The sequence below is a fragment of the Podarcis raffonei genome, chromosome 1 (assembly GCF_027172205.1).
Source record: "Podarcis raffonei isolate rPodRaf1 chromosome 1, rPodRaf1.pri, whole genome shotgun sequence".
NCBI classification, from domain to species: Eukaryota; Metazoa; Chordata; class Lepidosauria; order Squamata; family Lacertidae; genus Podarcis; species Podarcis raffonei.
In genome coordinates this window covers 102,027,066-102,053,006 of record NC_070602.1, presented here as the reverse complement: position 1 = coordinate 102,053,006, position 25,941 = coordinate 102,027,066, and the positions used below count along the sequence as shown (strand labels likewise).

The 25,941-nt window shown below is 39.5% G+C and overlaps 1 protein-coding gene across 4 annotated transcripts in view; it reads right to left on the bottom strand.

Moving 5' to 3' along the window:
- The window catches only part of MBD5 (methyl-CpG binding domain protein 5), a 108,875-nt gene that overhangs the window by 76,073 nt on the left and 6,861 nt on the right, over positions 1 to 25,941 (bottom strand). The window lies entirely within an intron of this gene.

Genomic DNA, 25,941 nt, shown 5'->3' with positions numbered 1-25,941 from the left:
TGCCTTAACACATTTACATGTAAGAAAGGCAATACACGAAATGGCCAAGATTTACATTACGTTCAATAGGTCAGATCTGAGGACTAACAGGACTAACATTGTGTAGCATGTACTCTGGATAATCTACATAGACTCCCAGCCACCAAATCTCAAAGTCTGGCTCTATTGGACTCTACTATCCTGAAGTTTAAGGTGCTATACTTCTATGTCATTACATGAATAATGATCTTATTTGCAAAAATGAGGGTATGCCTCATTGCTTTTACAAACATCGGAAACAAGCCACAGCAAAAAGACAAAGATGGCGAGATACATCACAACAGACATATACATGAGACTCTCTTCTCCCTCCTATCTTTCTCATTTTCATCTGCTTAAAAGAATTCATCAAGCCGCCAAAAGTGAAACCATTTTTGGCATTTCTAATTCCACACATTTCTGGGCTATTCATGGCTTAATAACCATAGATGAATGGATTGTGTTCTGTTTTCATTAGAAAAATGTAAATTTCTGCTCAAATGCCTAATTAACTGCCTGCGTTCGTTCAAAAACTTCTGCATGGCTCTGAATGAGTATAAGGATTTTATATTGCTTTCTCAATATTGGTTGCCTACCATGTAATGGCAACCATAAAATTACAAACTAACTTATAATGTTTCAATTAGTCTTATCTTGACTAGAGAAAGAGTCACCTTAGGCCCCAGGTGTGAAATTATCAGACACAAATGTTACCATGTTCTAGAGCAGCTCAAGACATTCTGCTATAAAAAGCAACTTTCCTCCAAAATCCTAAAAGGGTCTAAGTATATATTGTAGCCATTACGGTTGAGGCGAACTGCTTCTGTAGAGCAGAACTGGTCAGTGTTTTGCTGGTGCTCCTGGAAGACTACTGTGAGTTGATAAGTTATTGTTATCAAACAGCCTTCTAAGCTAGCAAACTGACCTGGCCACCGATTCCATTTGCTGGGTAGCGCAATGCTTCTCCTAACTAGCTGTTTTGGCATGCCTGGGTTTTAAAAGGCCGGCTGCACTGTTGTGTCACACACCACTTGCTGACTATTAGATGCGCTGACTCTTTCGAATATCAAAGGAAGAACATGCTGGATCATACCAATGACCTATCTGGTCCAGCATCCTGGTCCAGAATAATGGGACAAAGACACCACAACTGACTAGCTCTTTGAACTGCACATGAGGCTCAACAAAGGCAGACCCAAGCATCATTTTGATGCCTCTGGTTGGTGATGAGCCCTGGAAGTTGCTCAAGACTGCTGCCCTGCAAATGTCTCTGAACTGAAATATTAGTAATAGATTTTGTAAGGCAGACTGATTGATATGCTGCCAAAATAAACATAAAGCAGAAGAAGCAGTCTGCAGAAACATTGAAAGTAGAAGTTGATAATAAAAATTATAGCCTATTCTGGCACATATAATTCTTTAATTGGACAATACCATATTTACTTTAATGTAATCCACATCTTTTTTGGCCAAATTACGTTGTGAAAATTAGGGTGCACATTAGATTTGATGGTGCATTAGAGCTGCGTAAATACGCTATGCTATGCTGATTCCAGCTTTTGCTGTATCCACATAATGCCCTATGCACACCAAACTGTGACATTATACTGTAGGTAGGGGTGCATGGAAGGTAGGCTTTTTCAGTACCTAATCTCATCAGCAAGCCTCAAGACATCATACCACTAATAAGGCTTGATGCAAGAACTAGGGCGCATTCTACCCTACACCATGTAGAAACACATAGAAATAACAATTTGATTTATGTGCTTGCTGGCAGCTCCTAACTCAAGCCAAAGTACTCATAGTAGTATGTCATCATTTGCTAAAAGTTCCATATCAATCAAAGAGAATTCAGCAAATAAGTTTTAGCAACTCTGTAAAACAACTGTCACCAGAGAACCTTCGGACCTGTGCCCTTCAGCAAAAATAAAGTTTGATGTGGTCTACCGGAATCAGGTCCTGTTGCCCAACTCAAGTCTCCCATCCTTCCTTCCTTTCCCTCAAGTGACCTCCATGGCAGCAAAAGCAGCTGCTGGTGACCTGCTGGTGGAATAGAGGGAGCTACCTTATACCAAGTTAGACACTGAACCACCTAGCTCATTACTGTATGCAGCGATTCTCCAGGGTTTCAGACAATGGTGATTCCAAGGATTTAACCTGGTACCTTCTGCATAAAATGAAGAAGCTCCATCACTGAGCTATAGCCATTCCACTCTATGAGTAGTCTCAGTGAATAAAATGAAACTTACTTCAATGTAATCCATATGTTGTTTTGTCAGGCTAGTAGTTTTTGTGGTTTTATTTACAAGGTTGCAACACACTACATCTAAGACAAGCAGCTTCTATTAACCCTTTTACTTATGTGACACTTTCCCAAAATTTTATTTGATACACCAATGTTAATATAACCCTGTGAGCACTATCAGCGATGACAACAAAAGAGGAAGTGTCCGGCATTGAACCCTTAATTTTTTCTTAAGTCTTTTACAATACCTGTGATATTACACTGTAATTTACTTCTAGTTCTCTGGATAAAAATTAACGCAACTTCAGTGACAACATTCTTAATAGTAATAGCTTCAAATAACTATTAACTTAGACCCCATCTATGACCAGTTTGAGACTGATGCTTTGGCAAATGTTGACACACAGACCAGGATTAGGAAACAGAAGGTTTTCTGTGCTATATCCAGCCTACCACAAATGGTGGCTTAACATCTTGGGTCCAAGTGGCACTTCACAGTTGACTGTGACAAATCACCTACGGTGGGTTTCTCATTCTTATGCAAGATGTATTGAGCTACAGGTCACCGACTTTATATTTCCAATCCTATATATAACCCATCAGAGAAAAAGAAAGTGACTCTGCATTTTGCACAGCACATGAGCTCTTGTTAGAATTCTAAGAATGGGAAAATTATTTTGAAACATTAGCATTTAAAAAAATATTCAATTTAGCTTCTGACTTCTTTCCTCCATAGAGAAGAAAGAGAGAAAGGAAGAAAGAAAGAAAGAAAGAAAGAAAGGAGTGGGCTTGCAGAAGGAGGCAGCGAGCTACCACTGGTGTTCCCTAAAAAACACCCAGCATACAATGTAGAAAGCACTCTTTTTTCCCTACAGAAAACATGGAATGTAGATTTTTGATGCATTTTTGCAGAAGGGGGCAGCAATGCTACCACACCTGTTTGGTGCACATGCCTCAAGACTTTTTTTGGGGGGGGATCAAATAATTCTAGATAACGCAGCACTGAACAGGTTGTCATACCTGACATGAATAATAAAATAGGCTATGTTCCAAATGAACGAAAAAATATATGCAAGCAGAAAGAACCAAATAAGCAGAGCTGGAATTTTGTTTGCTGCCTTACTTTACTTGCTTTCATCATTTTTCTTGCCAAAAAAGCCAAATTGCAATTTTCAACAGAATTGTGATTTGCCTCTTCAGTTGAGGTAACCAGTATGGCAAAAGCAACCAGTGAGAATCCAGCTATGCCAGCAGTTCTTTTTCTTGGATTTCAGCCTTTATGTTGGATTCAGAATTCAACAAAGACAACAAGCATAAACAACAGTATGGCTAGTCAGTAGATTCCACATCTTTAAACATAGGTGCCGTTTTGAGGTTTACAATCTTGAATAATAAAAGTCCTCAGAAACAATCATAGACGTATTAGGTTGTGTAAATAAACTTCAATTTAACTTCTTACAGCACACAATTGATTTATTCCATTTCTCTGAAATGATGACATGCAACATGTTTAACTTTGCACTTTTTGTTTTTAACATATGTCATTATAATTTCAGATCTACACAGAAAGTAACTTTTGCTTCCAACTGCTTCTTCTGCAAAAACATCAATCTAAGGAATAAAAACTCACATTTTGCCCTTGAAAGGACAGATCAGTTTTGAATATAAAGGCTCTGAACATCTAGGAAAAGTTTGAACATTTCCCCCCAGAACCTTATTGTGAATGTCAATGTGCTTAGCCTAAAGAATGGGGAGGGGAAAAGTGGATTGTCTTGGGGAAAACCAGTACCAAATCTGTCCCTATTCTAAGTTGGGAGTAACAAAGCTGATTTTGAGGATAGCAAGAAGGACTGCAATGCAGTGAGAGTACAGAAAAGTGCTAGAATAAGTTAGAGTAAGGCTATCAAAAGTCTTATGCAAAATGGAGAAAGTGATAATATAAGAAAGAAATATATATATATCAATGTGCAACACACGTTACAGAGTAGCATATACAAATGACACAGGTTCCGGCTTCAAATAGCTTATAAACTAAAATTACAACAGTGTCCGTAGGATAACAGAGGAAGAGATTGCATGTGATGAATGTGCACAAGTGCCGCCGTGTCTCATTTGGCTTTGTTTTAGTTGGGGGATGAGGACTAAGTGATTAAGCCAAAGAATTAATGGAGAAGATAAGTTTGAAGAATTTGAAGGTGGAAAAGGCAGCATTACCACACAGGTCTTCTAGGAAAGAGTTTCATGAATAAAAGGGCAAATAGGCGGAGAAGTTATTTAGGAGAGCAGATCGTGGTAGGGCAACTGAACATGGAAGAGCTGGAGGAGTGATGATGATTGGCAACAATATATCCAGGTAAATCTCCTAATAGATTCCCATGCTCCCTAATGTCACTAGCAACCGAGCTATCTGAAATTGATCTTTCTGAGGTTACTGATGAAGAACTGAAAAACCTACACCATGGAAACTAATTTTATATAAAGTAGCATAAATTTAATAGAAAGATGCTGCATCACTTTTACACCAGAAAGCAGGTTATCTGGGGCCCCACGACACCCCAGCTACAATAGGAAGGACATCCCTCTCTTCCCCCAACTTGGAATGCAGTGGGGAATTCATGCATCTTTTGTTATGCACCATATTCAAATATCATTACTCACTAGACCCCAAGGGAAAGTGGTGGAGGAGTTACTACGGAGTTTTTACTGGCACAACACAGAATGAAAATGCACAACAGATTTCTACCCTAATGGGGATCCACCTGACTATCTGTTTGGGACTTCAATGACTGTACTAAATCTGCCACATCCCCCACTAGGCAGAATGTTATTTTGGTAGTCAGAACCTAATGTATTTTTCGCTCTATAAGACGCACTTTTCCCCCTTCAAAAATTAAGGGGAAACGTGTGTGCGTCTTATGGAGCGAAGTTCCCGCTGCGCTTTGGAGGCTTCAGGCAGCTATCCGCAAGCCTTCAGAGCGCAGCAGGAGTTCCGGCTGTGCTCCGAAGGCTTGCGGATAGCCGCCTGAAGCTTGGAGAGTAAGAGGGGTCGGTGCACACTGATCCCTCTTGCTCTCCAGGCTTCGCTTTGCTGGAGAGGCACTGCACAGTTTTCCCTCTCTACGCAGCGCTCCTTCAGCGAAGCGGGAGGAGAAATGGAAGGGGCTCTGTTTCTCCTACCGCTTCGTTGAAGGGGTGCTGTGCAGAGAGGGGGAGAATTTTTCCCCCCTGTTCTCCCCCCTCTAAAACAAGTTGCGTCCTATGGTCCGGTGCGTCCTATAGAGCGAAAAATACGGTAGATGCTGAAAGAAGGAATTATCCTGCTAGCCAGGGGCTTCAACCTAGCAGTGCACAAATCCAACCACCAGGGTGAAAGTTCTTTCCCTTTCTGATAAGCATGACCTCACCCCTCAAACACTGAGCTAAACACTCTTGCTTTCTCCTTTCATCCTATCACCAAGTGGTACTTAGCATATGACTCCGGCATTTCTCAGTGGCTGTGTACTCCCACTTCTGGTCAGTCAGAATACTGCTCATGGAAGTTAGCATGTGGTGTGTACTGTCTTCTGACAAGTAGTATTGGTGAGGGGTGAGAAGCATGGCAACTCATGACTGATGCAACAGTGATGTTATGTTTATCAAAGGTGAGAAACAGAGAGGAATTAGCTGTGATGGCTAATACTTGACTTTTACATATTTTTTAGAACTGGAGAGAGAGAAATAAGGTGGGACAAGTGGAAGGCAATCAGTTTGCTTATTAATTTATTTAGGGTGTTTATGCATCACTTTTCATAAACAATCTGTTTCCAAAAAGACCCAAGCAAAAATAAGCAATACAATATAAATGTAAAAAGCACCAACTAAAACATACTTAAAGGACAACATAAAAAAAATCCATAGCTTAGTTCTGACAGAAGTTCTACTGTATCAGAGACAAGAAGAGGAATTAAAATATTATACTTTAGGACCAATGTGTTTTGGAAAAAAAGGATTCAACACTCTATAAACTCTTTTACAAAGTGATTTTTATTTCTTTTCTTCACAACATCTATCAGTTAAATGTAGTTTAGTAGCACTCCACTCTTTCCAAAAAGTTGCTTCCAGAGGATGCTTTGAGAACAGTTAGACAGGTCATATTTGTCATCTGGTAAAACAGGTGCAGCAGTATAGACGTATGGGACAGAACAGCAAGAGGAGGAGGAAAATTATTTGAAACTTACTACTACTACTACTACTACTACTGAGCACCAGAAAAATATGAAGTTTCAAGGTGTTAAAATTATTTATTGTGAGTCCGTGGCACAAATATTATATATGGGAACTACTAGTAAGCAAGGGTTGTTAACTCCCAATTATTTATGATTAGCAAATAAAATTGCAAACAGCCTCAGCTTCCCCCACCTATATGTTATTAACATCATTTTTACATTTATTTATCACCCATCCAACAAACCTCTCTAGGCAGTTTACATAGATAATACAAAATACAATTTACAATAAAAAACAATTTTAAAGTAAAAAAAAAAATCACTAAGCAGAAAGCCTAACAAAAAGCCAATTAAAACCAGCATAACGCACAGCATAAAAGGAAACGTAAAAGTCAGGCTTTGGGAAGGGGGACACAATGCAAAATTTGGAGCACTCAATAGGTAAGTATTATGTGACATAAGAGTATTAATTGGTTACCTCTTTAAAAAAAACCAATTTAACAACAAAACAAAGATAAGCAATAAAGTAGACAAATTTAAATAAAAGAGAAACAATAATTTGAATCAAGTTGCTCACATGCACTCTAGGTTTTTTTTAAATGAAAGTACATGATATTTGTTATAAACATTGAAATACGCTTAATCGCAGTTATGGATAGCAGGGGAACCTGTGCTCCTCCAAATGCTGCAGAACTACAGCTCCTTTCATTCCTGGATAGAAGTCGTCCTGGCTCAGCTGATGTGAACTGGAGGAGCATCAGGAGGCCCACAGCTCAGTCACCCCATGTAGAGCTTTGATGCTATGTAAAATAGCACACATTAACATTTATTAACTATAAATTCTATAAAGTATTTTGTGCTACATTTGATTATATGCATTGCCCTTTGTCCATAACTTGTCCCAATGGGCATTCGAGGAGCTGATTCTGCACAAAACCCACAAATTCTACTTTTATGTAGACAACATAGATTTCGAGTTTGTTTTTCTGTACTGTATTTGGTGGGCGATATCCAGCTTTTTCGTTTCTTGAAATGCAACAAACAGGAGCTTCTATTCACAGAATGAGGATTGTGACCATGGATGAGGGTTCTTCTATGAATAGAACTTCTGATCTGTCCATGCAGCAAAAATATGATACCCCCACCCCAACTCCTGATAAGGTGCAATACCCAGAAATACCACATGAGCTGCATATTATCCTTTGATCTTGCTAGCTTCCAGAGAAATATGCTCCAGGAATGGGCAGCCTTGTGGAATCTACTTCACTATTTGCTAGAGCAGGGGTTCCCAAACTGTGCTTCATGCTGCTGGTGCATGACATGTCCTGTGGTGAATGGTGGGAACAGCAGTGGCTCTGTTGCTGTATGTTGCCACATGCAGCTTGCACTGTATGTTGTTGTGAGTTTCCAGCCTCCTTCCCCCACCAGCGGCAGAGCAATCCGCATTGACTTGTCACATGCACGCTCTTCCTTCTAAATCTATTCCAGTTTGGAGGTGCAGAAGACTACTGGGTGTGAAAAGACCATATGAGGAGGGGAAGGGGTAGCAATGTGTTTTACCCATCCCTCAAACCTAGCTGCAGTAGCTGCTGAAGGTGGATAGTCTGACATCCATTGTGTTGGCCCTTCCTGTTTGTGTATGCACACCAAGGAACTAGAGGTCATGAAGTCGGACAGACAAACTTGGGCTCTTCAAACAGTGTTCTTTGTTTGCTACCACAACTGCTGTTGTTCCCCATCTCCTTTCCCCCTCCCACTGTTTTGTGCCCCCCCTTAATGCATCATGGCACCACACACACCTTTGAAGTGAATACCTCATTCCTTTTCAACAGCCTGAATGCTCTTAATATGTGTGGAATTATCTGCATTGTGACACCTGGTAAGGAGAGGTAAAACCAAGAGATCTCAAGGCTGCAAACTATTGTGCCTACTTGTGAGTAAGAGTCAAAGAACACAGTTCAGCTTCCTATTGTGTAAAGGTGCACAGGATCACGTTTCTAAGGTTGCTGTTGCCTACTGAGTGCCATTAGCCCAAAAATCAGGATTATCTGCAGAAGACTACTTTCGAGTTCCCACAGATCAGGAATTCTAACAGCCTAATTTATTGGACGAAAGACTGTTTGTTATTAATAATGCTAAGCAAGTGGGAGTCAGAAAGTCTTGCTGGTCTATTACAAATTTTCCAACTATCTACCCTCTATCCACCCTGCTATTTTTTACATTATTAGCCCAAGTAGCTCTCAAAAGCAGCTTACAATATAATACAAAAAGATGAATATAATTATAAAGCCAAAATAATATCCCTAATATAATTAAAACAATGTATACAGCCATCTTGCCATCTTTGGTGTGCCCAAAGGGATTTTACGGTCAGAATGAGAACCAAGACAAATAATGTCCCACACCCTCTCAGTCTTTGGTGATCAGCATAGCCTGGAGAGGAGATCTTAAATACAGTTTGTAAATTTAACATCAACTTTAGGATTTCATCCTTCGCTTAGGGGCATTTGTAGAAGCAGATTCATCAGCAAGGTAATGCTTCAGTCAGTACTTTGATGTATATTCATGAGATCTTAGTCTAAACTTCTAAAAGTTTTCCAGTCACTTTAGACTTTTTTCAGTGGGGCTTGTTCCTAGGTAGGTGTGCACAGGATTGCAGCCTTAGGTGTTAAATTTCTATTATGTTTTTCCAAAAAATGGTGTTCAAGGGAGTTAACAGAAATAAATGAAAAGCAAGTGGCTTGATTATTTATCATTAATATTAGCAACAGGAAATAAGCAGTGAATATTAGCAATGGCTATGTGATAAAAAATTACACTGTGCCAGAAACAGTACATCACAGCTGCAAGCACAGATGCATTGTTCATGTTTGAAGTCAAACAAGGTGATAATCCATTGTGAGCTTTGAAGGGTATATTCAGATGACTCAGCTCCCCCCACACTCCAGTCACAACACTTGGGTGAGGGATATGACTCAGTGGCTAACATGTGATAATTTGTGAGAATGAGGCACATTACTTTCTAGGATAGTAGAACTCTATAGGATTCCCACCATATACAACGGCTGCAAATGCTACTGCACAGTATAAAAACAGATGTTGTCTGAATGCATCCATAGTCTTAATAGAATATAAAACCGCATACATGTGCTTATTTTAACCTTAATTAGTTTATTATCTCACAGAACTGAAAATGTCTAACTTCACATTATCTGAAGGCGCAAGTCATCTTACTAGAGAACAGTAAAACTAGGCTGTATTTTCATTGTATGTGTATGTTAAGATATGCAAAATGGGGTCTTTAAGTGGGCTACAGCTAATGTTTGCCAAAGAGAACAAACTGGAGACCACAATGAATTGACGTACACGATTAGCATCCTGTGTGCATGGTAGGAAAGCAGGCTTATGCCTGTCTCACTACTACATCTCATTAATAGTAATAGTACTGAGATGCATGTGTATACATTCCAAACTATACAAGTCCGGTTTGCACAATCTTCCCTAACTAGTCTCACTTAAGAGGTATCAAGCCAACACATCCCACAATGCTTGGGGGACATTTCCAGCTGGCTGATCCATGCCACTCTTTTCCAAATTACACCATTCTGTAATGGCCAGTGGAGGTTGTCTTCTTTTTTCATTAACCTAAGCTTTAGCTAGCAGCCATCCTCACCTGGATCCTTCCTCATATTCTTTCTCCTTCAAGCCATAATTATTTTCTGGACTACTAGGGACATTCTACAGAAAGGTGCCTTTCTATAAGGGATGTTTTTCTGGGTTGTTTTTTAAACCAACTTAGCAAGCTTCAGAAAACCTAAACAGGCAATTGGACCTTGACTAAAGGGCCACCCAATGGACCATTCCATCACTGCCTTAGCCTTATGGGGGATAGGAATTTGTTTCCACACACACACAAAATATCCTGTGAGAAGATTATGTCTCCACAGTGAGCACCTTTGGTGTCTCCCACCTGTCACAGAAATAACTTTGAAAACTAGGAATTGGCATTACCATTTTATTCCTCTTATTGCAGAACAAGTAACTACTGGGGCATAGCTTTGCAAACAGATTAATCAAAATATAAAACAATCTGAAGAACCTAGGACAAGCATAGACCACATAACTGGGGTATATGTGCTTTTCAAAACAATGGATATCAACATTCAATATTATTAAATCCTCAGTACTACACCAATGTTTAAGGTTGATCAAACAAATATATTATTTAAGACAATCAAATATGCAGACGTTTGTGGAAAAATGACAAACTGCAGTTTAGATTTTTTTTCTAGGAATGTCTAAGCACGCTTTTTTAATAACAAGGATGAAAAGCTGAAAATGAAAACTGCAGCTAAACTATTATGTTCATTTTTCACAGAGTCTAGTCCTTTCCCTGCCCACCTGCCTAATATTCTTAAGAGTGTCTCTTCTCTAGTCTTCAGAGAGTAGCTGGAAGAGGGGAGGCAGAAAAAGGTCCTCCTTTCCTTCCACTCTGCAGTTTTAATCTGAAATCTTAGGCGCAGTACTACGCCCAGAGCTCAGAAACTGCTTGCAATAATGAAATTCCTTGTCACAAAATGTGCCTAAAACAATGGGGGTTTCGAACATTGTCCATGTTTATCTACCTGCAGCAGTTTCGCTTTCAGCCAACTTATACTGTACTATGATGTATTCCAGCAATTATGTGTCATTCTGAAACAGAATGGCCTGGTTTGCACATAATTTTAAACTACAATTAAGTTTATGTGCCTAAACCATGGGCTAGTATGCTCTCCCGATGCAAATAAAGAGCTTCTGCTTTCATATTTTTTTTAAAAAAGATTTCGCATGATATCTGAACTGCAAACTGTGGTTACTTTTAAACTATGCGTCATTTAAAACAAGCCAGGAGCATTAACCACCGTTGAGCTGGCTTGATTCAAACAGCATAGTTAACACTTACCACAGCTTGCCCTGGTTGAGATATAAAAAAACAAAGTGCAGTTAGCTGGGTGGGGAGGAAGGACAATACACTTGTCATCCTATACACACCTACTCAAAAGTAAGCTTATCCAGACAGGTAGATGTATACATGTTTTAATTTCTTTTAACCTTTGCTGCTGCTCTTAATTAAAAATTAATTACTTGTTTTCAACTGTTTTTATTGATTTTAATATTTACAGTGAATACTGTAAATAGAGGTTTTGTTACAAACAAGTGGTATACAAATTTTGTTAAATAAAGCAAGCCCCATTGTGTTAAATTGACCTTTCTCATAGAGAATAGAGGATACAGCTGTAATTCTTATATAGAGAACACTCTCAATGTCTTGGTCCAAAATAAAAGAAACCTCTAATAATCAGAACTTAAATTTCAGTGCAAATAACTGCCAAGGAGTTTTAATTGTAGTTAAGTAAAGAGCGTGCTAAAAAATAAAGAAAAAAGTTTCATAAATTTATGGAAGAAGTTATAGCTTTTGTAGAATTGTTCTACCATTATCATTTTTATAATTACTGGCATGAATATTTTTTCCTATTTCATAAGCTAAATACTGTGGCTGTAATTGAGGTCTGAATGTTATAAACAGTTAGATGTCTGGCTTTGCCCTGCATTTTAATATAGAGCAGGACAGACATGGGAAGTATAAACAGAACTTTTAACTAGATTATAATTTCTAATATGGCCAAGAAATCCTTCAACAATAACACTTCTAGCACAAAATCTGGAAAGGAATACTTTGAAAGAGAGCATACTAATATAAATGACTAACCTTTGCTAAAATAACATTTTGATCCAATTTCATGTTTCTGAAGGACAAGTTTTAAAACAAAGGTTATTTTCAATGAATGCAGAAAAATGGTGGCTTAACAAAAAAACCTCTGAAAGTAAATATAAAACTTTTCTTTAAAAACAAATGACGAAACATTGGATGGTAATCAGAGAAACTCGTGAGCATCTGATGGAGTTTCTGCCCATGAATGGACGCAATAAATCCTTCTGGCTTTAAGCCACTTTCTCACATTGAACATCCCTCTAGAGGCACCGAGCAAATCCAGCTTTTTGGCAGAAAGCCAGGTCTTTATTTAGCCCACACTTCACATCATATATGACATCAGGTGTAGTAAAGGTTGCAAAAACAGCCTTGCAGGTCAAATTAGGATCACAGCTCTAGATGGTTGTTCAGGAGCCAATTTGTGCTCTGTGAGAGGGTGTGGTTCAAATGTGGGCCTGAAAATTCAGAGTGTACACAGGAACACCACATGCAGCCCCAGGGACCTTCTGTTAGAACAAATACTTTTAAAATGTGTTTCTAACTAGTACCCAGTACTAAATTAAATATCTGAATATTTCCACAAGTACACACAAGAGCCAGCACATGTTAAATGCACAACCGCAGCCAGTAGTGCAAACAGCTTGTAAAAGACACTGCTCATGGGATGTGGCTTGATTTTTATTTATTTTTTGTGCACGTTTCATGAATAAAGCAGCTTTCAATAGGAAGTATTCCTTTCATGCTCAATTAAAAAATGTAGTTCACAATTTCATGGTAAATATTTAACACTAAAAACTGGCAACTGTATAGTGTATTGCATGGGTTCCGTTTGTATTTGACTGTCACAATATTCTTGGAATCAATGAACGCATGTGAACTGTATTTAAATGTTCAGGAGGAAGGAGTTAGGACACAAACATACTGAGAAGCACAATCCTATGTGTGTCAACACAGAAGTAAGTCCCATTGAGCTCAAGTGTAAATAGAATTACTATGGAGACAGTCATCAAGCCAGTAATATATATGAAGTCCCTTTTGTTTGTGTGCCACTTAAGGCTACATACATTCCACTTACAATTCAACAATACCTTTTTACCAAACTCCAAACAATACGTTTTTACCAAACTCCAAACTTATGAGCAAGAAAAATTCCTATTGTTGACATTTTGATATTTTATGAATTCATCAGAAAAGCTTGTGTATCCAGCTCTACTGTTTATAAGATAAGCATTTTAATTTAAGCAGAAATTCATAAATCATTGGCCAAGAAAGGTCAGTTAAGTATGAACACCTAATCCACAAAATATTACAAACCTAACACAGTCTCAGACTCTCTGTTAGAATGGCAATATTCTTCCCCATCACTCCAAAAGAGAAAAATAGCAGACATTGGGGAAGGAGAGAAGACAAGGTATAGTCTTCTGACTTACAGCTCTAGTTTCTAATCAGGGAGTCATGTTACCAAGTCTCTATTTTTTACTTCCAATCAAAATGTTGTCGAAAGGCATGTACAGTGGTACCTCGGGTTACATACGCTTCAGGTTACATACGCTTCAGGTTACAGACTCCGCTAATCCAGACATAGTACCTCGGGTTAAGAACTTTGCTTCAGGATGAGAACAGAAATCATGCAGTGGGCGACGTAGGAGGCCCCGTTAGCTAATGTGGTGCTTCAGGTTAAGAACAGTTTTAGGTTAAGAATGGACCTCCGGAACGAATTAAGTACTTAACCCAAGGTACCACTGTACAAAGAACTTAGAAGCTGGTGTCAACTGAGAAGAAAAGAAAGCTTCATAGCTTTTTCCATTCATTATTAAGTCTCTAACCTCTTGCCTTCCTAACTGCTTTTTTTAAAATGCTATTTTCATACAAATAACTCACAGCATCATGGGGAGGGGGCAACAGCAAAACTTTAAAGACTACCTTTGCACAACATCCCCCTACACCCATTCGTCTAAAATTTGGCAGGCTACATTCATTCAGCAAGGGATACTGAGCTTGCCTGCTAATGTCTTCCAATTCTGTCAAAAAGTAAAAAATGCTACAGCAATTTGCTCATTTCTCCATCTAAATGGCTTGGATTTTCTGAACCAAGGCTGTGCTTTGGATGCAAGGTGAAGTGGGTCATCCCCCCCAAATAGTCTGCCAAATCAATCTACTTTCTGAAGCAGGGTCCAAACTAAATATTGCCATCAGTGTAATAATAATAATAATTTTATTATTTAATTAAAAAATGCCACTCTGGGCAGCTTCCAGTCGTAACCAGTTGGGGGCCTTCTCTCCCTCAACTGTCACCTAGTAGTGGCCGTTCCAAGAAGTTGCCTTAGTAGGGGAGATGAGAAGCAGGGCTCATTCCACTGGGCATCTCCTGTCCTTGAAATATTTCCAGCTGGTCATTATAAGAACTGCTATTTACCTTTTAACAACTGGCGCCTGAATTTGCCTTTGCCCACTCTATTCTGTGTTCCATTCTCCTTGTGTACTTAGATTATAAGCCTGTGGGCAGGAACCGTTTTGTTTTAATTGACTGTATGTAAGCTGCTCTGAGAGTCTTTTTAGCTAAAGATACATACAACCAATGCTTGCAATACAGAAGTATTGGATCTCACTGGCAACAATGAAGTTACTTATTTGTGTGCAAAAGTTACTTTTTAATTTAAATGTAAGTTCAAGTAAGGCTGTCATATGTCCAGATTTTCCCAGTCCTTTGTCCTGGATCTTAGGCACAATTTTGGGGTCCTCCTAAAAAAAAAGCCAACAACATTTGGGGTGTTCTGGTTTTTACTTTTTTAAATATGGCAACCCTAGTTTAAGCATATACACTTAATCTAGTGTATCTCCATTGATTTCAATGGGTCTTTTCTACTATGAATTAGTCAGAAGCATCCTCTTTCCCACTCCATTATCCTTGTCCCTGTTCTCTAAATTACTAGTCCATTATTATTTGATAAAGATGTGTGACAAAATTAATGCACCTAAATTCTACCAATGCATCCATTTTATCTAGCAAGAGCATTTGCACAGCTTGTTGACAGCTGCTCTGCTTTTGCCACCTGGGATTGTTTTTCACTTCTTAAGAATAAAAGGAAAACTCTCAATCTGAAGTTGCAATTTTACTCCAAGCCAAAAGTAGCTTTATTCAGATAGCTGCGTCAGTAAAAATGTAAGTGGTTTTAAAATGCAGTTTGAGGAGGTATTTGATATGGTAGTTTCCAAAAATCTCAGACAGATTAATTACAATTCATATCAATGGCATGGTGATTTAAAACTTCGGAACTTCTAAGTTTGTTATACATTAGAAAAGTCGGAATACATTTACCTAACTTATTTAAGTTAGGGCAACATCCAATAGAGTTACCAGGGAGCTTCCATTATTGAAATGATATGTGCTCGTTAGAAGAGGTTCTTCTGCAAGAGGAATATTTTGTTCACAAAGCAATGGTGTTGGACACCATACATTATCCCGCACATAAAACTTCCCTCTTCCCCTCTGATTATTCATTACCACAGGGTCAGACTGAACAGACAGAGAGCAGGAGTAATGAAAAGTTCTCACAAGGGAGGGATAAAAAATGTGGGGTTCCATAAGCATCTGTATTCCGACTTGCGCTTGTTAACTTGTTCTTAAAATTATCTGTAGTTAGGGATGAGCAGTGACTTTTTCTGATAACATGACCTATCCTGGTCGTTAAAGCAAAAAAACTTCACAAGAATCTCTCCAAGATGGGTGAATGGGCAGTAAAATGACAAATATGGTCCAAGTGTTAAATATTGCACGTTGCGACAAAAAAACCCAAACGTATATATTGAGCTTGAAGTGGCAAATAAAAAGAGAGACTTTAGGATTGTGATGCACAACTAAATTAAAACATCCACCTAGTGTGAAAACAGAAAATTCCATATTAGAGATCATTAGGAAAGGTATCAAAAATAAAGCTACCTATATCATAATGTATTTCTGATAACAGCATCTCAAATAGGATACTGTAGACTTGGTCAATGTGCAGGAAAAGGAAACAAAAATATTCAAGGAGCTGTGGACACTCCTATGAGGAAAGGTTTCAACACTAGAGGCTTTTTAGTTTTGAAAAAAGGTGAACGGGGTGGGAACACACACGTCAGAGGTGTATAAAACAATGCATGTGTGCAGAAAGTTGATTATTTTTCTCCTTTCATAATATTAGAACCCAAGTCATACAATAAATAGAGGGATATTCAAGAACGACAAAAGGAAGTATATCTTCAGACAGTGCATAGTTAACAAACCATGGAATGTACTACCACAAGATGCAGCAATGGACAATGTGGACGAGCAAAGCCAAGAGAGATGAGTTTTCAGGAGTGCTATAAACAATCTATTTAAAAGCCCATTGGAAGTCCAAGGGGAGATTTAACCTATCTACATAGACACTTGCAGGTGTGCTTGGAAGATGAGCTTGGCATCTTTCAAGCACACTTGCAGATGCCTATGTGTTTCTGCATGCAGCCTTGTCATGCATCATGTCTTTTTGCTGTTTTAAAGGTTTCCATGTTACAGCTACGCACTGAAAGAACACAGAGGCTTTAAATTTTTAACAAAATACCGTAAAATAATGTAGTTACTTATCTGCAAGTGTTGACACAGCTACTATAACCCAAGGTACTGTGACACTCACATGACCATATTCTATAGCAATCAAAGCGCTCTTCAGGCAAGCAGAGTTATTTCCCAGACACAAAATATTCTGATTTGAATGCTGGGAAAATGTGATATCACTGCAGCATTCCTGCAACAAAAGTGCTACACTGAAGGAATCCTTATTAATCCATTGCACAGAATCCATATATACTGCACATTTATGATTTGCAAAATTATATTGAGGAAATGTCAAAAGATTCTAGGCTTAGGCTGGGTGTGCCTGCATTCTAGGAGCACTAACCACCTGGGAGGATCCCCATGGAACTCAACAGAGCTCGGTTTTTCCCTATCAGCCATGCCTCTGCCAGGGGTGGGGAAATGCTCAGTCTGCACCCACCTCCCATATGCCCACCTAACCAGCCCTCTTTAACCAATGTAGCACCAAGCAGAATGGGAGGAATGAAGGAGGACATCCAGTTGAAATACCTGTGTACTTGCCTGTGCACAGGTGGTTAGAGAAGCTAAATGACAACCTACTGAGCTCTAACAAGATACTCAACACACCAGGTGATGTGTTCCCTGAAACAGGGAATTGGTAGCAATAGCTGGCTACCTTAGTTTAAAGTGGGCATAAGCAAACTCGGCCCGCCAGATGTTTTGGGACTACAATTCCCATCATCCCTGACAACTGCTCTTGTTAGCTAGGGATGATGGGAGTTGTAGTCCCAAAACGAGTGGAGGGCAGAGTTTGCCTATGCCTGGTTTAAAGTGTATATTTTAATAGGACTTTCTGAATTGTATACCACAAATTTCATACAAATTTACTTTACCAACCATCACCAGGACTAACATTGAAGCAACTCCCAAGCAAATTAATACCACAATCTTGTATTTGTCTATATAGGGTCAGTGAGCGAAGCCAGCCAACAAACATTCATTAACAACTGTTGAATTTAAAAGTGACAATAGTTTATACTTTGCAAGTTCTAATATTTCAAATGAGTACTTATTTGGAAATATATCTGGTGAAATGAATCAAAACACACAACTATATGGAAGTTTGTGATGTTATTTTTAAGTTGTAAACTTTTGTATGTAACATGCATACCATAGTCTCTCACTTAACAAAATATATTGATGCCATGCTTCTTCAAATAAATCCCATTTTCCGTTGATAAACTGTAAATGAGCAAAGGGTTTGGTGGCAGATTGAGTAAACAACAAAAATTTGACATGTTTTTGAAAGGGGCTCATATTTCAGGCTGTGGCTGCTCAGGAAAGATCTTGGGATTGTGGAAGATGGCTCTCTGCGGTGTGTGTGTGTGTTAACCCACAGTAATGTGGAAATGAAAATCACAGATTATGTGCAAGGAATTATTAGGAAAGAGATAGGCTATAATGCAGCAACTACATAATGTCATATTTATTTATGATGTTGCTATGCACTTTGCAATACTGCTTAGTTCTGGTTGCCCCATTCTAAAAAGAATGTGGCAGAACTGAAAAAGAAACAGCATTGTAAAATGAAGGACTTGATGAGCCTACAAGAAAAGGCAAAAATATGTGAGGCTTTTTAGCTTACAAAATGACATTTCAGAGGTTTCATCACACATTGATTTTGTGACTGAAGTTTCTAAAAATTTAACTGCATGAAGCATGGCTAGATGAAGCAACTTTCCCTTTCTCCCCTAATAATACCACTACTAGCAGTTATCAAATTAAATATATTGGTAGTGAGCTGAGGAAGAACTGAAAGAAGTACCTATTTGCAAAGCACATAATTATTGCGAATTCACTATCAGAAAAATGATGGCACTTTTTCCAATAGCTCTTTAAAAAGAGTAAGAATCTCTTGTGAATGATTTGGGGAGGGAGTGCTTTATTTGGGGAAGGACATGCTACACAACACTACTTAAAGGATCAGAGTGCACTCCTTCTAGATCCTTTTAGTGGTAAAAGAGCACTTCAATTTTTTGAGCTGGTCTCTTGCTTGTTTCATAAACTTTACTATGTTACCACGGATATCCTTCTGTAAATCCAAGAACAGGGTATATTCACATTCCTTGGCCCCCACCAGCTATTAGTATCCTGAACGCTGATATTTTTATGCAAGGATAAGGTAAGTTTACCTTTCCCCTCTTTAGGCTTCACAGGTGTCCTGATTTGGATGTCCTGATTTTTATTTTGGACTATAGGATTAGACAAATACATGGAAGACAACCATTATAATATGCTAGTATAACCTGTGTATTGTAGAACCAGGATACTCCATTCCACCCAAGTGATTCTTTCAAAAGGTTGGAACAATCAATATTCCATGCCCACTAACCGTGCTCAGTCCTTACTTTATTTTGGAGGGTTCCCCTTTAGGGTTTTACTCCTTTTTCTTCCTTCTTTTTAATTCTACAAACTTTGGGGGGCTCCCAGGCCTATTGACATTTTCCTCTTTTTTTTCCTGGGTACATAAAGATCCAGACTCAGAGAATGACTCAGAGAGTAGGTTTATATCTGATATAATGGTATGCCCATTATAGAATTATGGGAGTTCTATATTGATTATTGACTAGAGCAGGCATGGCCAAACTTGGCACTCCAGCTGTTTTGGGACTACAACTCCCATCATACCTAGCTAACAGGACCAGTGGTCAGGGATGTTGGCCATGCCTGCTCTAGAGTCTTTACTTGTCCTTCATCACCTCTCAAAATGGTTGCAAATTCTAGACTTCATCTAATTTGTTCCATAACCAACTCAGAACCGCAGTACCTCAAGGACCACCGCTCTTCACCTGAGGACGTTCTTTGTGTGTCTCCTCCATCAGATGTCTGGAGGGTGGCAACACAAGAGCGGCATTTTCTGTGGTGGCTCCCCTTTGTGGAATCCACTTCTTAGGGAGGGTCGCCTGGCACCTTCATTACATATCTTTAGGCACCAGGTGAAAACGTTCTCTATAACCAGCCCTTTGGATGATTAAACATTCCATGGCCTTTTAAATATGTTTGTGGAAGGTGGGGTTATTGGTTTGTTTTTCTTTTTGTTCATTTTTCATTTCATATTTTTATGCTGTGAACCACCCTATAAACTTCAGATGGAGGGTGGTATACTAACTAACTAACTAATTCCATTAACAATGACAATTTTCCATCTGTTTTCTATTCTCACTTTCAAGAGATGTTAAATGGCAGAGAGAGTACTAGAAAAAATTAAGGAAAAATGGGGTTCCTAGCTTTTTTCAATATGCTGGAGAGCACTGAAGAAACTTCTTTGATTTCCCCCTCTTAGAATAAGTGAAATACTTTCAAAGATGTTTTTATGAAGGATGGTCTAAAGTAGCCTTCTCCAACCTGGCATTCTTTGCATCCTTTTGTTCTACAACTCTAATGTTCAGAAGCCTGCAATATCAGTTATCAGGATAGTTGGAATGATTGGTAGGGAAAGGCTGATCTACATAATTTGACAATGATAATTCTGGCACACACTGGTCTATGGGGTCACGAAGAGTCGGACACGACTGAATGACTAAACAACAACAACAACAATTCTGACTAAGACCCGCAAAAAGAAGCGGACTACAAATAAGTAAATTCATAATTTTGTTTGTACAAAACCAAGGTTATTACTAGATTTTAATTTAATATAAATGCTAAATAGTACAGTTTTCTATTCTACCTGAATTATAAATGATACATTTCCCATTGGTAAAGCAGTAAAGTTTAGGTTTGATGACAAACTATGTATATAGTTCTACCTGGCTTCAAAATTTCTGGGAATTTTAATAATTATGTCCTTGTCTTCTCATGTTCTATCTAAATTTTTCTTATTGACATCAAAATGTTTGCATTATTTTGCTACCACTTAGAAACTATTTCCACTCCTCCTTCTCACTCTTCTAGCATTTTTTGCCCCGCAAAGCCAAATTACATTCTTCAGTTTGCTGACTTCCAGCTTTCTACCAACACACCTGTATATCCTAAAATCTACCTTGCTCATTTGGTATATTTAAATAACATTCTTCATTTCACTTTGTACTATTATCTTTTCCTTAGCTTTAGCAAGCCACGATTCAGAAAAATAAATGCTTCAGTGAAACAGAACAAGGAAGATGTCATGGCACTTGCTGCACTAGAATTCTAGAGAACCAGAGTTGCAAGGCCAGAAAAGCCACAACTACTACTGTACCTCCATAGGCTCTTAGAATGGGGGGAAGGCATACAAAAGCTCTAAGGTTGCAGAGTTTTGAGCTTCTGTTCCTCTAGCCCAGATATCTTGTGAAGACCCTTGCGAGTTGATGGTTCTCTAAGAATGCAAAGAGATCCATACTTAGTATGCCTAATTTCTGAATGATGCAATAATAGATTGCAGCAGAGCCTGACTACTCTGCTGGATACAGGTTGCTTTCAGGGATAGTAGCCACCTAATCTGTGTCCATCAATAGGCTCTCTGAAGAGTAGCCACAGCACCACTGAAGACATCTGAGAACATCTGTGAAAACCAAAATAAGTACCCTGAACCTCATCACAATCTTGAGCTTGGTAATTAAAACAGATTAAAACTGAAGAGAACACATATATAATTTTGCACCTGGAATGTCAGCATAGTGCCCAAAGTTCAGTGTGCTCTAGGAAACATATCCACATATACAATCTACCCTTGTGAGGCAATTGGAAAAGGTTTGGTGTGCAGCCTTCCAGAAGAAAAGAATGTTAGAAGCCATGTGTCAAATTTAATGCCATTCTGCATCGAAGACTGATATAGGCAAAGGAGCTCTTTAGAATATTGGGGTGGGGATTAATAGCCCGAAAACACAAGAGCTACTAAGGTTGCTAACACTAAAGACCTGACAAGTTGAGAAAAAGAGTTATAGAAATACTCAACACAGATACTGTTGTAGGCAAAGTGGGAGTATCTTCTGGAGCACGGTAATATCAAAATAAGAAAGTACAGCTATACAAGGTTGATTCTGGTTAGTAAATCCCTGGTCCTGAATACTACAAGGGGTACTTGACAGTGAATAAGAATAAAATCAAAATATGAGATTGAGGAGACAGTGCTGCTTGCATTTTGCATCCTAGCTAAGGCAGGACAGAATGGGGATAGGAAGCCCTCTTCTCAGGTAAGTATTAACTTTCTGGTTCCTAGTTTCCATGAAGGAGACATCCAGAAAAAGCTTAGGTGTACCTAAATGTTTCAGCATTTATTCCAATAGCTAGAGAATGCCCATCCAGCACTATATAAAAATAAAAGTTAAAGGATAAATGTTATATTTAACAAAGTTTTGAAAAGTAAGTCATACTTGATGTAATGATTGATCGACACTGTCAGCTGATGCAAACAACTATTTCTATGTTTTAAAAAAGGGGGGGAAGCAGTGATCATGCTCAAGGAGTGCAACTACACAAAGGAAACTGACAAGGTTTACTGCTAATAATTGCTCCTAATCAGACTGCAGCCTTGGTGAAGGATTCCTGAAAGTTTATAACAAAAAGATCACCTGGCGATCAAGTGAATGTATCAATAATATGGTTATACATGAGACTTCACAACATCAACAGTGGAAGTAGAAACGTTGGTGTTGTTCAAGCGATCCTATCAAACGTCTTGGGGGAAGAACCATAGTTCAGTGGTAGAGCATCTAATTCACGTGCTCATGGTCCAAGATTTAAACCCCAGCATCTCCAGATAGAGCTGTCTAAAACCCTGGACAATGTGGGCAATACTAAGCTAGATGGGGCAATGGTCTGACTCTGTAGAAGCCAGCTTCCTGTGTTCTTTAACAATACCAGATGAATGGGCTATAAATAATAAATTATTATTATTATTATTATTATTATTATTATTATTATTATTCTGTTTCCTAAAGGCTACTAGCAAGATTTCATAGTATGACTGACAAAATAATGTTCAAACTATCATAGAGTATAATCTAGGGGAACAACTAAGCAGCCAAAAAACCCCTAATAAGCTTTAGAAACTCTAAGCACTCAAGGCGCTTGAACTTTAAAGTGGCACTGGAGAATTTAGCTACACAATGCCTATCAGGACGGACCTCTCCTCACTGGATTGGCCAAGAAATTTTTTTTTTCACAAGCAAAATAGCTTTGGCCCACTCTCAACGTTTGCTGCAGTTGCACAAACAACAGGTGGAATGAACCACCAGCAAAACCAGTGCAAATACCAGTGTTTAAAGAACAAGGCTGAGCTGGTTCATAGCTTTATAACTGACATTTAAAAGCTGAAACATTATTTTTACAACACATAACCTAGAATGTGCGTACAGAATGTGCATATAATCCGAACAGCAAGTTCCTATCCATGTTTATTGAAACTTACAAATGTAAATGGATCTTACTTCTGAGTAAATATATATAGGATTCAACTGATCAAGTATTTGGACGAGATGGGAGAGATGCTTTGATTCAACTGGCCCTAGACTTTACTATAGCTTTCCCAGCTGTAAGAAATCTTAGTATAGATGCATTTTAAGAATTACAGATACTATTTTCAAAATATGTTTCCTACGAAGTCCTATTCATGACAAATTAATCTGTGTTGTATGGTTTAAGGACTATCACTGAAGCCTTAGATTAGCAGTACCCGGAGGTCCAGCGGTCCGCCAACCCCGTGGCCAGAGGGGAAAAACAATTCCAGAGACTTCTTGGTCAGAGAAAAGAGATTTATTGAGATCTGCGCAGAGGCAGCCAGTGGAGTCCTCTCCAAAGACTGGCTACGCCCAATTTCACATTTGCAAACTTTCTTATACCTTGAAAACACCCTTCCCTCCCCCAAGCTTCCCCAAAACCTCCTCCAATCAGCTGGCAAGTTTTAGCTTACTTCCTTATATGGCATATGGCTATCTAAACGCCCCTCCTTCCCTTGTTCGTGTGTTCTTCTCTTGCATTACTGCATCAGAGAGCATGTGCAGAGAGTACTGCAGTTTCTACTTAGCTGAGAGAAAAAAACAGGAAATGAGCTTCCCTGCTAGCCAGCAGAAAGAGGAAGTAGCTCCCAGCTTGCAAAGCCACTGCTCGCTGTCTGTTAGCCGGCAGAAAGAGGAAGTGGGCCTCTTCCAAATTCAGCAAAGCAGGATAATATGCAATTTTAACAGAGCAATTTAGAAAAGAATTTATCAGAGCAGAACAATTTACTTAAATATAAAATACAGGGAATACCTTCCCTGTCCCTTCATTCCCTCCTCTTCTTTTGGGACAACCTATCTCCTAGGTTCGTCCTGGTCTCTCGGGTTTATAATCCTGGGGAAGAGCAATAAGGGCCATGATTCTTTTTGCATCACACCTTGTAAGCATTGCACGAAGCAGGATATACAGAAGCAAAAAAAAAAAAAAAGCAGAAGGATTAACAGCGGCCCTGCTAATAATACCACAATATGCCTGAGCCAACTGCCATGAGGCAGCCAGGAATATAACCAACCCCATAGATCACCTCCTGTAGTTTTCAGCGGGTTCCTGGCTATCATTGTTTCCATGTGATCAATGGTGACTGAAATATTATCTAGGACATATCTATTTTATTGCTGAAGGGCCCACTGATACTCGTGCTCTATCAGCTGCCTTGCTTTTTGGGAGGTTGTGTCCCACCTCTCTGAGGAGGAGCCTATTATCTTAACCAATTTCCCCACCTGTCCTTGTGGATGCTTAATACTCTCATGATTTCCTCCCAACATACTGTATCCGAAAGGGGCTTCTCCCTCTACATATATTAACATATACCCACAGGAATATATATATCCACCCTTGCAGAGGCCTGACACACGGAGTGACCATATCAAAGAGTTCTGGCCCCAATATCAAAAGTCCTGGCGGTGCCTTAAAATTTGCTGGGGAAAAAAAGTCTCTACGTTGGGGACGCTGCCCGCGGGCGTCCCTCCCATCCACTTGTCCAGCCGTCTGGCGCTCTTCTGGAGATGGTTAGCTTCAGAGGATCATCAGGATTTGGTGTAACTGTCCAATCTAAAATAGCCTTCTTCACTTAAGTGTGGTGGACCCAAGGGGTGAGGTCAGCAACTTTAACAGCAATGGGCCTGGGTCCACCTGTTAAGACAGAGAGAAAATCTCGGGAGAATTACTGCACATAATTATTAAACTGCACATTTTGACTAGCATGGGGGGGGGTTATTGCAAAACTGAGTGGACAAAAGCTGGTCCATTGTCAGATCCTATTGACCTAGGTAGTCCATAGCGGGGAATGATCTCCCTAAGCAGGCACCTGGTTACTTCAAATGCCTTTTCAGTTCTGGTGGGCCAGGCTTCAACCCATTCTGTATACGTGCAGATCACCACAAGCAGGTAACGGTATAGTCCACAGCGGGGCAATTCAGTGAAATCCACAACAAGGTCTTCCATGGGTGCAGTTCCACTATGCTGAATCCCCGGGGGAGCCAAGGGTCCGGTTCTAGGATTATTCTTTTGACACAGCAGGCATTTCCTGGAGATCTGGGCTGCCAGTTGATAAAGGTGGGCTATGTAGAAGCACTGCTTCAGCTGTCTGGTTGTGGCATCTGGTCCCATGTGGGTGGACTCATGGTATCTCTGAATAATCTGCCGAGAAAGGGACTCTGGAATCCATATTCTGTCATCATGAGTAAGGTACCATCCTTCTTTGGACATAGTCAGCCCCTGGGCATCTGCAGTGTCCCTCTCCTTTTGGTGTATATTGGCTTATCAGCGGTGTTCAAGATCCTTCCAGGGACCAGTGCTCCAATAACTGACGCGGGAGCTGGTTCTCGGGCTGCTTCCTTGGCCACCCTGTCTGCTAGTCGGTTTCCTCTGGCCACTTCTCCTAGTCCAGTTTTGTGTCCATAACAATGGATAACTGCCACTGCCTTGGGCTCCCATACAGCATCCAGAAGGTTCAATAAGGCTTGTGGGTGGGCCACCTGGTTTCCTCTGGAGGTAAGCAAACCTCTTTCCTTCCATAAGGCTCCATGGGCATGTAAAGTCAGAAAGGCATACTTAGAGTATAAATGTTTATCTTCTGTCCCTTTGCTAGGGTCAGGGCTCTGGTGAGCGCTGTTATTTATGCCAGCCGGGCCGACGTTCCAGGCGGGAGTGGCTGCGCTTCAATCACTTGGTCTTCCAAGGCTACTAC